Source organism: Podarcis filfolensis (genome assembly GCF_964270895.1).
Source record: "Podarcis filfolensis genome assembly, chromosome: 9".
NCBI lineage: Eukaryota > Metazoa > Chordata > Lepidosauria > Squamata > Lacertidae > Podarcis > Podarcis filfolensis.
In genome coordinates this window covers 48,445,906-48,461,235 of record NC_139610.1, presented here as the reverse complement: position 1 = coordinate 48,461,235, position 15,330 = coordinate 48,445,906, and the positions used below count along the sequence as shown (strand labels likewise).

Here is a 15,330-nt window from a genome sequence, read left to right as displayed (position 1 = left end):
TGAATTTGAAGAACTTATAGACTATAAGCAAACAAACAAATATAAAAAGACATGACACAAGGGAGGAGGAGTTGGTCAGGGAACTGTTTCAATCAGCACATTTTATCTTAAACATATATTGCATAGTGCATGCATTTTATAGTTTCAATGAATATAAAAGGGGGGGGGCTTTTGAGCTAGGGGAGGGATCCCACTGGCAGAAGATGGAGGCAACATTTGGGCCACCACATCTCCCAGAACAGTGTGCAAGATTGCACTGAAAGCTGCAGGAAGGAGTTAGCAAAGGTGACCTCTATCACATTCATTGACCGGATATAAAAGTAATAAATCAATAAATTATATATATATAGGACATCCCTTCTATTCATCTTCTAAGCAAGGCCTGTTAGTATAATATTTTATTCTGCAAATCCCTTTTTTCTTGTTATTAATCTTCAGCCTTTAGGAATGGGGTAACTTATAAATCTAAACAAGCAAACAAATCTACCCTTACCCTTGACATTCTAGGGGGCGGGAGGTGGGGGGGGTAGGAAACAGAGTAGTTGGGAGTTTTGTCCCTGTAGTTTTAACCAGCTTCACCTCTCTCACACACTGCATGCCAGCAGACAAATCCAGCAGGACTGAGCAGGTGCCATCTCTGAAATCTAGTAGGATTAGGTTTTACTTGTAGTTTAACAGGCATCGAGATATATTATCCCCTGAAACATTTCAATGTCAAGCTCTTAAAGATTTATCTAGCTTAAACAAATCATAGGGCGTTGCTAAGGGAGATACGGTAACAGAAGTGTTGTAACATTTCCGATGAAGGCATTGTTGACATGTCAGGTTTATACGGATGGCATTTGATGTGATTTCCTTTCATATGTTGCAGCAGAGCTTAGCCTTCCTTTCCAAACAAACTGTAAAGATACCTGTCAAACATTATAGAGAACCTTGGAAGTGAGAGTGCTTGGTGTTTGTGCTAGGTCAAAAACAGAGAATGAACATTTGGCTCCATATGCCCGAGGCAGCTTTTGTTGTTGTTGTAAGACATAGTAATTAAAATAAAGGGGGTTGTTTTATGATAGGATTTTGGAGCAGGGCTTTTCCTAATAACCTTGAATAATAAAAATGACTGTGTGCAGCTGATTGAGGAATTAAAACATACACTGGATCTGACCTGCCAAGATTATTCTCTGCAAACTCTAACATGTCCAGTATATTGACATTCGTGAACGTCATGCTTTAAAAGAAAGGTGAACCTCAGATACAGTATATACTCATTGTGCACATATTAAAAGCACATAATACATTTCTTATATTCCGCAGCAAAGCTGAACCTTCTCCAAGACCTAGAGTGTCATATTTATTGCTTATCCCCAAGGATGGGGATTTAGCATTTGGATAGTGAATAGGAACAGAATGTTTTCATCTATGACTAATGCAATGGCTAAGTGCTGGATTCCAACTGGAACCCAGACCTATTGGGATAAAACGAATTGGGATATTAGGAAGATAACACTGGAACTTCTCTTAACCCTGTCAAAGTGGGAACACAGCCGTCTTTCCAGAGATGTTCTCCAGTGACAATCCAGAAGTAGTTGATAGTTCTCATTCAGTATATTAAACTCCCATTTGGGATTGTTTTTGTTTTAAGTATGCATGGACTGGGGTAGATATGAAAATCACTGGGAATGTGAAAAATGACAACAACAATAAAGGGAGCATACATTATTCAATGTATACATTATTCAATGTATAGAGCATACATTATTCAATGTATAGAGAAGCTGGCAAAATGAATTGTGAGTTATATAAGATGAAGACATGGGGCAAATCTACACTGGTCAGTTATAACATTAAAAATCCGTTACAAAAATGTGACACCAGAGGATGTTGTAGAGCAGCGATCCGTTGTCAATGGAAAATTGCATTGGGAACCATATTATTATTTTCTAAGCATTTTTATAGATCAGTGTAGACCTAGCCTTGGTGTAAAATAAATGATGAGATAAGAGCCAAGTATCTGTAGATCTGTGAAATAAGTTGCATTCTAAAATTAATCCACACAGTATTTCTTTTTGAATGATTCTCTGCCTGTGGTCCAGGAAGAAAAGAGGGCTAATGTGGTAATGAGTAAAAACCTCTTGGTGATGCCTCTTAACAGTTGCTATATGGGCAAAAGTCCACAGGGAGAGTCCGCACCTAGAGTAGAGGCATGGTTGGTGATAAGAGATTGGGACTTGGCAGTGGCTGCACTAATATTGTGGAATACTTGGCCCATGAAGCAAAGACGGCACTCTCTGCCTGCTTTTACCAGCTGATAAAGACATAATTTTAGGCAGGCTTTTGTCTACTAAGTATTATCTGAGAATGCCATTTTCATCTGTGGTAATTACCGCTTTATGTAACTTTTAGTTGTTTTGTTTGCATCTTATTGTATTTTGATGTTAAACTGGATCTGTGTGTGTGTGTGTGTGTGTGTGTGTGTGTGTGTGTGTGTAGGCTTGCCATGCACGATAGAGAAAGCAGTAGAAACAGCTCAAGAAACTTATTTTTATGTTAGGTTTCCCCCCCAAAAGCTCAACAATTTTGGGGTCTTCCTTTATGGAATATCGCAGCCCGAGTGTTTTAGGTTATCTATCCTTGTTTTTGAACTTGTTTTTAAAAGTCATTTTTTATAAGTTCTTTTTTTCTGGAAAAAGAAACTAATAAACAAGACCAACAATTATAATAACTAGTTGTAAACCAACCTGTGTGGTACATAGAGGCTAGAATGGTGGGACAGGAATTCCTATATAAAGAAATATAAATCAATCCTTAGCCAAAGCATGTCTGTGTTGGGGCTTTACATTAAGGAGATTCTGGCTCTGGGAAATAATCCAAAGGAAGGAAGGAGTGGAGTGGAGTGGAGTGACAAGGAGCCAAGTAGACTAGAAAGACGATGACTTTCCTTCTGTTCCTGAGAAGCTGGCAAGTGCATCAATCTCCGATTGATTTCTCTTCCAAAGGAGGCAAATGTGGTAAGCTACCTAGGCTGCAGTTCAGAAGGTTCAGTATTGGCTATGTTGTGACTCAACACACCCATGCAACACATCAGATTCTCCTGATCTGGTAGGAATTGAAAGTTTTCCAGATTAGTTTGTGATTTTGCTTTGGCAACATTTGGCTCTCCTTCACTGGAGGTTTTAATTGAGATTCCTGCATTGCATGACCCTCTATAATTGTACAATTCTATGAACATATAGTATTGGCTCCCCCCCCCCCCCATCACAATTCTACACCCCCTCACCTGTGTCTTTGGCTTTGTGTTCTGCGTCTGCTCAAGGCCGTCTAAGGCCCAACATTTGACATGGTTGCATTTGAACAATTGCATCTCAGTTTAATAAGCCAAGATACGTGCAAGACTTTAGCCTCTTCTCTCCTCCCATTGCTGTGCCTGAAGGAAATGAGCAAGTGTCTTATTAACCATGGTTTCCTGTTTCACTCAAATCAGCAAACTATGGTTGCCTAATGCAGAACACTGTTTGAAGTGGGTTTATGCTCCTGGATTGTTACAATAACCATAGTTGTCCATTTCAGATGAAACAGGAAACAGGTTTATTAAAGACTGCCCACTTTTCATTCAGACATGCTGTGGAGAGGGGACAGAAGATGCTGAGCATGTGGGCAGGTCTTGTCCATAGCTCAGTTTATTAAACTATAGGATGATCATCCAAACCCATCCAATGCCTCACAAATATATTCAAGAAGTTCAATATTGTCAACCAGCTGAAAAACTGTGAAAAGATCAGGCTTTCTGTTTATTAATTACAACACTTTTAAACAAATCTAATGCTAAGCTACCTCAACTTTTAGCAGTTGTCCTTTATGTTAAAGGACTGTGAATCAGAGTGACTTTAAAATTGTTCATTATTTGTGAATCACTAACAAAGGAAAAACAGGATTTATTGAGAGTATGTGTACTCTATGTCTAAATTTATTCTCTAAATGAGCTTTCCTCATCTGTTTTTTCATCTGTAGGGAACTAAAACTAGCTGAAAGATTGCTCCAGTAAGTCTTGATTCACCCCTCTTATTAAGCATTGAAGCCTTGGCTGTAATATGAATACATCCATATGCTGTTTCCCTTTCTCCCATCTGGAATTATAGCAAAGCATGCTGAAATGTTACCATGGCTATGTAATAACAACCAATTGCATTTGACTGTCTTTCTGCCATAAGATCTGTTTTGAGTTTGGAATATTTGCTGGAAGGAGTGATGGCTCTATGACTTCTGAGTCATATTTATTAAATGCAAAATGTTTTCACAGAACTCCTCTTAGAACCATAATAAAACAACGAAGACCAAGTAGCCGACCATCTCCTATAATAGGGTGCACTGCCATGTAGAATGTGTGTGGGAAAGCAGAACCATGTGTGCATGATTTTTTAAAAAATCTTCTCAGTATAATGAGGAGCCAGAGTCAGGGTTTGTTTAATGACAAGGAGTGAGACTTTAACACCAGTGTTGGATTAACATCCAGGCTAAGCATGTTATAGGACAGCATCCTGGACAAACTGAAGTCACAATGTTCTTGGAATGTGAGGTGGGCCTCAATATGAAGTGTGAGGACACTCTTAGGTTAGCCAATGCTAGTAGTGAAGAAATGTCAACTAAACTCAATCAGCTTGTGTAACAGTAGGGCCATAGTCCATGTGATTTTAACTGACCAATTATTACAAACTGGTCTGTCCTGGTGCTCAGGTTAGTGATCTGCATGTCTTTTAAGACAACATGGAAGCTAAATAAGCAAAACATCCATGCATATTCAATTTAGAAGGGAGGAGTGTGATTTTTCCACCTATAGACAAATGACATTATTTTCTCTTTCATATATAGGCTTTGTTTTCATGAACTCTATAATTTGAGTTGTCGCATTTCTAAAGTGGCTAGGCTGGCTTCTTTTTGTAGTACAAACACACTGGCCCAAATTGGTAATCCTGTAAAAACACCAAATTAGGAGACTACAAATTTGGGGGCTTTGCAGTCCAGTTTGAGCTAGAAGATGTTGTTTTGCATGATATAATCCCAGTTCTTTCCATCTGTGGAACAATTGCTGGTGAGCGCCTTCCTGCTTTTTGTTTTATACTCCATTTTTATCTACAGGCTGTTTCACAAAACCTTACTGGGACCAACCCTGGCTGAGCCAATGTAAAGAAAGTGTTTGTATCCCATGTCAAAGCCTTTGAAAGATTCTCTCAGGTTAGAACATGGCGGCTGTTTTATGCTCAGAAGTAATATCTTGTCAGCAACACAAGGAGGAGACTCTTCATGTATATTACAGCAGGGGCAGCCAACGTGAAGCTGTTGGACTGTAATTGCCAGGAGCCTCAGGCAGCATGGCCAATAGTCTGGGACAATGGGAGTTGCAGTTGAACACCACCGGGGGGACACCATGTTGGCTGACCCAGGATTATTATCAGTACTGTACACTGTTGGATAATATAGGTTTATGTGACTAGGAATGAGCCCTGTATCTATGTATCTGTCTCTGTGACAGCAGCTCCAAAATACAGTGAAGCAAGATGTCTAGGGTTGCTTCCTGTGCAGAACCTTGTGAACCGTAGATACTATGCAGGTTCATATAGTTGACAGTAAGAGAAAGGGGTGGATTCCCTCCACCCAATAAAATAGGCAAAGTCAGCTTGATCTGCCACACTTGCTATTAATAGCATTATGCTATTGCTACCGAGGCAAAAGTCACTGCTTGAGCTTCAACAGCAGAAGTCCGTCTATGTCAGGGGTCAGCAAACTTTTTCAGCAGGGGGCTGGTCCACTGTCCCTCAGACCTTATGGGGGGCTGGACTATATTTTGAAAAAATAAATAAATGATGCAAGAGCACCACGAGCCCCAGTGGCTGCTTAACCGTGTCTTGCGAGCAGCAGGGGCTGGTGGTGGTGGCGGAGGGACGATGAGCAGCACACAAAAGGGCTCCAGGGAGGGGCTGCTTAAAATGGTGGCCGCTCGAGTGCTACTGGCACCAACAAAGCCCAGCCCCCTTCCTCCTCTAGGCAGGGCGGGGAGAAGCCAGGAGGAGGGAGGGAGCAGGCGCTGCCCCCACCGCCATGTGAGGGAAAGAGTACGTGCACTGGCGATCCACGCAGCGATTCCCGGACTGTCCGCAGGCCAGATCCAGAATGCAATGGGGCCTGATCTGGCCCACGGGCCTTAGTTTGCTGACCCATGGTCTACATGATCAGACAAGCTGAATGGCCATCAAAAATGTGCATTTTCATGCTAAGGCTTGAAGGACAACCTTATTCTTTGTCCCCATGACCATTATCGTTTTTTTGAGAGATGCCTGTTTTTCAGAAAAGTGCCTTACTTCGATGATGGTGGTGGTGGTGATGATGATTTATTATTTATACCCCACCCACTCTATTCTCTATCATGTAGATGCTGATTTCACGTTTGTAGCATTTTTTTTCTACATTAGATGCTTGATATAGGTTGATTGGCATCTAGGGCAGAGACATCGGTGATAGAGATCAGTATCCATTAAATTAAATCCAATCACCTATGTGACTTCCTTCTAATTGTAGGCTTACTATTATCTGTGAATATCATGTCGGTTAAAGAACACAACAAATGGCATTTTGTGGACCATGATTGTGGCAAAACGGATGCAAGGGGCCAACAGCTTAAGAGCAACACTTTTCAGAGAGATATATTACCTCTCTCTGAAATCAAGCGATCTACAGTGCCAGCTACAATAGGACCCCCGCTCCTTGTTCCGCATGCCTCAGCCTGTGAGATGCTCTAATTAATTTTGTTTTGTTTCAAGAAAGAGCTCTCCAAGTTCAAGCTGGTGCCAAGGGCAAGTTCAGAGACACAGCCAAGGAAGATAGAAAGGAACCGGCACTTAAAAGTGATGTTCTCCAGAAGGCACAAAATATGTAAAGGTCTAAATCTAAAATATTCAGTTATGTATGCCTTGAGCTTATTGCTCAACCTGCACTTCCCCGTTTCTCCCTTCCCTGGTGCCTCAAGGGGAATAAAAATTGATGAAACTACTTCCGAGAGCTGTTGGCTGTGTTTGGTGCTAGTTGGTGCACGTTCATCTCTCCCTGCCCTCCCCTCTCATTCACATTTATTAGTTCAGTGCCAAATTCACTTGGCTCACACAATGAAAGAAATGTTATCTTTCTTTAGACACTTCCCATTTAGGCTACACTCTTCAAAGGCACCTCTCTAAGCTGGTGCATTGAACTTTGCTGGACACACCAGCAGGCACTTTATTTCATTTTACTAATTGTAGTGGAATCTGAGGAATACTAGATGATTTGTGGGGTGAAAAGCTTCCTTGTGGATAGCTCCACAGCAGTGCCACAAGGAGCGATTTAACTCACCTTCCATCTGGTGACCATAAATGTGTGCAATATCCAGTTCCTCATCAGGAGAAACCTGATTCTTCAGTTGGAGTAGGGACACTGTATATATAATCTTAGAGGCATTTTCTTCTGGAAGAAAGAGAGGGAAAACTAATGAACAGTTAAATCATTTAAGAATAATATTTCTCATGCATAGCATGTCCAAAGTCATTCTCATTTTTATCTTGCTTATCTTCACATTGGCCAACAGAGAGACCGCTGTCATTTCCAGGAGGGGAGAGCGAGTATGTGTTTGGGTCGTGTTTGCAGGTTTCCCACAGGCCTTTGTGTCTTTGTAGGCCACTGTGAGAACAGGATGGTAGGCTACAGCCTTTAGCCAACCAAACCAGAGCAGTCAAAAATGTGAAAGGTGGAAATTACATTAACCTAAACCTTGACTTCCAGGCATTGATGCAGCTCCTCTACACAGAGACTATGTATGTACAAGAAGTTTTGTTTGAAGGTTCTGCTAATGTGATCTGGAATGCTCTGAGATTCAGGGCTCCTAATTGTCTAGCAAGAAACTAGACACATGTCTAACTTACATGTACAAACAATCTATGCAGGAGAACTGGATCAATGTAGGGTGGTAAAGAGTAGGGCCACAAAGCACAATGCCCACTAGCCCTCACATACTGACTGTGCCCTGTTTGGGCTTAAGACCCATTTCACACAAGCAGTATTGCACATGGGGTTGCATGCCAGCTTCTGCATTTGTGGTTACCATGGCAGGTGTGGTGGGAGATAAGCCTTCTGACCAACCTAAGCACCAGCGAGATGGGTGATCATCATCCCAGACATCCTGTGATCTCTGGCTATTTCTCAACTTCTAAGTTGAAAGGAGGGCTCTATTATTTGGTCACTTTTTCTGAGGTGTTTGATGCACCTAACACAGAGTGGTCAAACTGGAGAGTGCTCTAGTGCCTTTTTCCCTGCAGGTTGGGTTGGCGTGGTACTGCTATATAGGGCCAAAGAAGACTCTGGTGGCCACAGCGTTTGGCTAGCAAGACCAGCAAAAAATTGTAGACTCCTGTTTGCATGGTTCTGGATTAAGCCACATACCATATCACATGCTATCATATAGATATTGAGCAGAGCATCAAAAGGCTTTGTAACCTCAACCACGACTACCCACAACTACTATTACTAAAAATTTATAAAGCAGCAGCAATGTGTTGTGTAACATTGTTATTCTGATTGAATTCTATATTGCCACACATTATACACTTTAATAAAATTACAGGGTGAGGAAGATTACAAAATCAGTGCTTAACTTATTGATGTGTTAAAGAGAACATGTATTGTATAACAACCTAGATTATTATTAATAATAGTAGTAATAAGCAGCTGTTAAGTAAAAGAAAGCACATATTTACTCAGAAGTAAATTAATGGAACTCAGAGAGATGTATTCTGAGGTAAGTGGATATAGGATTGTAGTTTAAGGCAACACACTGGTGGTGTAAGCCCCATTGGCCACAGTATTACTTCTGAGTAGAATGGTTTAGGATTGTTTTTAATCTGGTGTCCAAAACATAAGAACAACTTTTGGCATTTGCTTGGTTTGTTTTTCAACTTTTAGTTGAAGACCAGCTCATATAAAAATTATTGATAATGACTTGAAAATCATGGTACAAACAGAAATTCTAATGGAAATGCCAGCAACCCTGACACGAATGGCGCCAGTATAAATACTTCCAAACTGACAGCTACAAGCCCAGAGGCAAAATAAAAGCAAGTCTCTATCTTTCTATCTTTTTTTTTTTTTTTAAAAAAAGCCCTGTTTCTTGGCCTTCTGTTACTGGTGATGTCTCACCTAAAGTGTATCCAGTGACTCATCTTCCAATTACTGTGGCTGTCATTCTGGTCCAAATTAAGAGACGCTTTAGAAGATTAAAATAACCCAGTTGTGAGGCCTTATGAAAGCTTTGCTCTAAGCAACCTGACTTCCCTCTGATTATGCTCAAGAGGCTTTTGGATTCACGTGTAAAATACATCCCAGGAACAGCAAATGGCCTTTGCCTTTGAAAATAAGACAATGAGAGAGTTGCTTTAAACAGGAAAAGCCTTTCTTTCAAAATAACCATGCACTCAATACCGTCTTAAGCTATTTTCAAGGGTACGTCAAATATGTTGAGATGGACATGAATTACTGTTACTGCAGAGTGCTTGGATTCAAGATATTGTTGAGGAAAAGGTTTCACTTGAATTAACTTCGGGCAATCTGATGCTTTGAAGGAAAAAGAGAAATCTAGCAAAGGTTCCTCACTGTGCTACATATTCGCAAGAGCTTTGTGCATATTCACAATGTATCCTGAAGCTTGAGAAGCAGGTATGCACTTTGAGGAAGTACGATTAGCTCCAGCTCTCAGATGTTTGTAAGACAAAAGCTTTTTTTACAGTCAGAACACATCGATTCCACTGCTCTGCTCCTGACTTCTATGCATTTCTCATCTCTGAGTATGAGTTCTGTGTGCATACAGCCTCTGTGCGTACATCTTGTGCATGCATGATCAGGGACCCTGCTTCTTTGAAGGGTCCCAGATCATGCATACAGAACCTATGCACATACAGCTAAATGGAGATGAGGGATCTGTGGAACTCAGGATATCAAAGAGGCTGTGAAAGTTGTTTCTGTGATATGCAGTTTTGGCTGCAGCTGTGAGGTGCTTTCCTATAGATTTATTTTCCTTAGTCTGATCTGATCAGAAAAATGTATTGATGGAAGAAATGTTGGTGTCCTCCCAAGCAGGGCTCAGAAAAGAACCGTGGGGCCTTGCAAAAGCCAACCACAAAGGAGAAATGAGTTTTACATGCCCCTGAATCCTTCTGCAGCTTGGATTGAAATCTAAGGTGGGAAAGAATTGCTGGCTCCTTCCACTATGCGATGCAGGGGAGCAACGTTACCCACCATTTTTCGTCCCTGCATCTATTCATTTAAGGCAAAGATTTCGTTTAAATACAGGCAGATTTAAGAGACTGATAGATTTCTCTAGGCCTTGGATTCACTCGGGAAAAGTCTCCACAATCTTCTGAATTTTGTGTGTGGAATATCTTGCATAATTTCCAATGCACAGAGCTGTATTTTGCCCAGAAAGGCAATCCATCCTCCCGATACAACCTCCAGAATGTAGGTCTAGCTGACATCTGGCAAGTCAAGTTCCGCCAAACACACAACAGTATGTTATTTGCCTCCAGATAAAGTCAGGCCAGCCTTAGTTGAACATTTAATAAACAATTTCCTAGTGGAAACCACACATAACTTTACAAGGCTAGGGCTGCATCAATAAATCCATCATTCTGTTTTTAGATAAACATTAACAGAGATTAGAGAGCCAGGTCACCCTCTGAACTTCCATTCTTGTGTGAGTGTGCTGTCAACAATCAAGCTGTATAAACAAAGGTCTGTGTGTGCCTGTGCAGCAAAACGTCTCCTCTCTCTGTTGCCTCAGCTTCACTTTAGCAAGGGCGGAGCAGAACTGGAAATGTCTGTCTCCTGCAAGACAAAATCTGGAGGGGAGCCAAATTCCACTGGTCCTACAGCTTCAGGGAGGAAAGAGTTGTAAACCAGCAATTAGTAATCCTGCTACTAAGAGGAAAGATTGCTGGGAAGTATAAATAGGGTCACTGTTTATACACAAGTTAAACTAGGAAGTGATCTGATTATATTGCTGCCAAAACGGCATGAAGGGGGAAAGAGCTCAGCTTGTGAGAATCACTGGGCTAATTCACATGACTCTTTCAGCAGGGCAAAATGTTGTTTGACTCAGCCTGCGAGCTGTTCTACACATGGTGTAGACTGAAGACTAAGGGAAGTTTTCTGGCTAGCAGTACTTCAGACTGCAAGTGGGTTGTGTGTGTCCTATTCTTGAATTTTCCCTTCTTGAATGTGACAAAGCCAATACGCTGGGAAGAAAGGTCCAATTTAGTATACAATACAAATGGAACAATTTAAGCAGGGCTTTCAGAAATGTGGCACGCCTCACATAATGTGTAGAATGGCTTGATTGGTAAGGTGGTTTGCCAAGTTTAGTTGCTAGAAGTGATTTATCTGATAGCTTTGTTATATATACATGAGGTTATTATTGGTTGCTCTATCATAGTCTACTCAAGGGTGGGAAGGAGGTAGATCTCTGAGTGATCTGCAAAAGATTAACAATGGCAGCAACAAAATGATTCCCCCCACCACTTAAATTAGGGTGCTGAAATGTTGATGATGAGCCAGGAGTAGCTTTTGTGTGAAAGGACTGGGCTTACTTCAGTTCTGGTACTGGGGGGGGGGGAAGGGTAGGCAATTGCTAGGCTCAAAATGTTCTCGGGGTACCTTCTTCTTTTATTCTAACAATATGTCTTTTGCAGTTGGTACTGATTGATACTGTAGATCTGGGGGTTCTAGTAAAAATGAATTAGATTTGACAAGCATACGGTCTGCCTACCATTGTTCTACTCAGAATTGTGGTGGGCATGGCCCTTTTGGTTCTTGGGCAGAGGTCTTTTGCAGCACTCATTATTAAATCTCCTTCACTGTGTGCTCAAATTATAGCTTGGTCAGCACAGATACAGCACACTGGTGGATCAAAGGTGGCATTTGGGAATGCAATGAAATAACCAGATAAATGTTGAACAAAATGGGGGACAGAACGGATTGGCAAGGGACTTCCTAACACTAATGTCACAGGGCATAAAATGCTGCATTTATAAGTACTATATGAATAACATTTTCATTCAGTTTTTTTTAAAATAAAAAAGATTAAGTCCAGTCTTAAGATTCAGTATGGAAACCAAATAAGTGATTGATCAATGGAATGAAATTGCACAAAGTAAGTGTTTTAGTCTCAGAGTAGATACTCATTGTGTGAATTGTAAGTTAGACATGGCCCCTAGGAAGGTGGTTTTCACCCTTGAAGTTAATAACAAAGAAACAGTAAATGGTCAAAAGAGGTGTTCACCTAGAAGTTTGAGCTTATTAGGTAATTTAACCACTAATACTAACTGCTCATCCTTTCACCACTGGTTTTAAAACAGGTTTAAAACAAACACAACAGCCAAGAAAATTAACAGAAAAATTACAGTCACCTGAATGACAACAAAAAGAGTACAGATAAAATCAGTCAACAGTAAGAACAAAGTATTAGGAAAATAAGTTTTCAGAAAGTTGCAATATCCCTAGGACAGGGAGTTCCAAAGGAGGCTGCGATGGAGGAAGCCCTCGCTTGTATTTCTGCCAGCCACAGCCAAGGATGGAGGATAAATGAGTTCATTTTTTCACCTTGAAGTAAACTGAACTAATTACCTGGTCCTGAATTAGATCAGAATGCACCTATTAATTGGATCGCAAACTTCTCTGAATTTTGCAATGGAGTTTGGGTCTTCCCCCACAATCTTATTTTTCCATGTATATTTTAGGAGTTAGTGCATTGGAAATCATTCAAAAATGTGCTCTTCAGGGGGAGAATGCACAGAATATGCATACAATTTAAATGTGAATTTTTATGCATTTTTAAAACAAAGATCTGCCAAGAATGGGATTGACGGGATGTATCATTGAGACATACACAGAAGATGTGGAATTGGATTAGGATGATCCAGTCATCCCTCAGATGAGGGGTGGGCATGCAAAAGTGCCTCCCTCAGTGACCTCAGTGTGTGGAAGGGATTGGTGGATTCTGTCCCTGCCTAAGCTTCTGTAAAAAGAGTTGTGCTTCCAAGGTGTTTTGGGCAGAAACAAGCATATAGAAGCAGGATTCCAATCAATTGTTCCAACATGATCACCTCATCAATCTGGTCTACTCTTCTTTTTGTCACAAGCTAAAAAAATGCTTTCTCCTATTGTTTTATTTATATGTTAATTGATTCGTATGATTAATTGACTAAGTTTTCTTCAGCCGGGTGACTACTAACTAATGACTGGGCTGAGGTTCACAAGCAAGCATAGTATACACAACAAGACTGATTGGACCTGACAGGCACCAAGTTCAGAGCTGTAGGGAAGAATGACAGCATAAAATGAGGAGGAAATCATTTGTGACATGCCCTTCACTTAACTTATTGGCGTGTCATTTCCAGCCTAAAGTATATGACGGATCTGAAGCATTATTTTAAAAGACGTTCCTCCCCTTCCTTTGCTTAGAGAAATAGGTTTTGTTAATTATAGCTTAATTTCACTTATGTTAGGGCCAAGGAAATTCTGTTACTGATTCACATTCACAGAATGAATGCAGATCAGGCATTAAAGTTCACATAGTCTCTTGTACAACAAGAAGTGAAACCTGCAACAAAATGTTGCAGGTCATCCTCACCTGCAATTAGGTGTTATTTGCAGGATTCCAGATATTCCAGATTTTCCTTCCTTCCAAGCAGGGTATTTTTCTTCCCACCCCATTTTTGTTCTAGCTGACAATCCATATTTTATGGTGGCTCAACATGCTCAGTCTTCATAGGGCTGGATATATTTTTGGAGCAGGGAGATGTCCACATAGATTTTTTTAAACAAAGTTTTTTTGTACTTCTGCAAACCTCAGTCTCCACCTTGACTCTAATCCTGTCAACACTTAACACCTGAGTTTGCTACTATCTTTGATTGCTCATCTTAAGTAGTGCCTGAATTAGTTGATTTTGGACCTGTGAATGTATACTTGATTTCAATATGTTCTGTAGGAATTAGAGGATCAGGCATAGCAATCCTTTGGCTTGTCATGTAAACTACAAGTTTGGATCTGGATTTATATTCACATTGCTCTGGGGCAGGTGTGTTCTTAGAGCATGAATATAGGTTGAAATCCTCTCATCTTCCTAAGCTTGTCCATGCAGATTAAGAGTTTTATTTGCTCTAATCAGACACACAACAATATGTGGTCACACTTAGTCATACACTATGTGTGTGTGTGTGTGTCTGTGTGTATGGGCAGCATGTTCAAAAATAGTATAAATATTATGGAATGCAAACTATTGTACTTTGGGAACACCCATCACCTCTGGCATTGGCAAGAACTGCGTTACATAAACAGTTATGCAATTAAAAAAATAGATTAATTTAGGGGCAACAGAAAGGCACATGCCGAAAAAATACCTTCCAGAGTTGGAAAATTCTGCAGTTCTAGAACTTCGGAACACACTGTTAGATTGGTCTCTCTGTGTGCAAGTGTGTCTTTGCTGTGTGGGGAAGGCAGGACTGGCATGCACAAGCAGAAATAGTGCACAATTCACTAAGTAAACTCATTCCTCTGTGCCTCTACAGAGCATTTACAGAGCAGGAATTACACTGGCTGGATGACAGTAGGAACTTGACTAAGTCTGCTGTGCCAGCAGATCTTGGAGGTGATCTGACATTGGGCTTATTATGCAAGCATGTCAGGAAGAAGGATGCCAGCATATAATTATGCTGGCACTGCCTCAACTCTGCTGCAACTTCACTGATACAGAAGCCCTAAATGGTGATAATGGGATCATGGTGGGGAGGAGCAGCCCTTTCCAAACATGGCTTTATTGATATCTTAAACCATGGCTTGCCAATTTGTTGGGGCGGGGGGGGGGGCAATGGGCATATTTGGAATTTTAAGAAAGTGTCTATGGTGCCAGTCACACAATGGCTGCTGTGGAGCATGCGTGTCAATGGCTGCTGTTGCCGTGTGGCGTAACTCAAAATGGCTGCCATATCTAATGGAGCAGAGAAAGAGATAGGCTCACAAAATGGTGTGGGCATGCCTCTCCTAACCCTGCTCTGGACAACAATGCTTGCTCAAAGGCAGAAAGTCTTTGTATCTTCACTCTGTTCAGAGTGGAAGGAAGGCTATCGAATCCTGACATCCAATGAAACGGGGTTACAGGAGTGGGGGCTGTGTTCAATACAGGAGGGACCAAGCAAGTGAAAACAGGAGCTGAGCAGGAACATTGTGCATTGTGGGTTTTTGAGGGCATATCTACTGAGATGTATGCGCAT

The 15,330-nt window shown here is 41.0% G+C and overlaps 1 protein-coding gene across 1 annotated transcript in view; it reads left to right on the top strand.

Annotated features, from left to right (window-relative positions):
* The window catches only part of LOC310742747 (uncharacterized protein), a gene marked incomplete at its 3' end in the record, with an annotated part of 114,864 nt that overhangs the window by 58,868 nt on the left and 40,666 nt on the right, over positions 1–15,330 (top strand). The window lies entirely within an intron of this gene.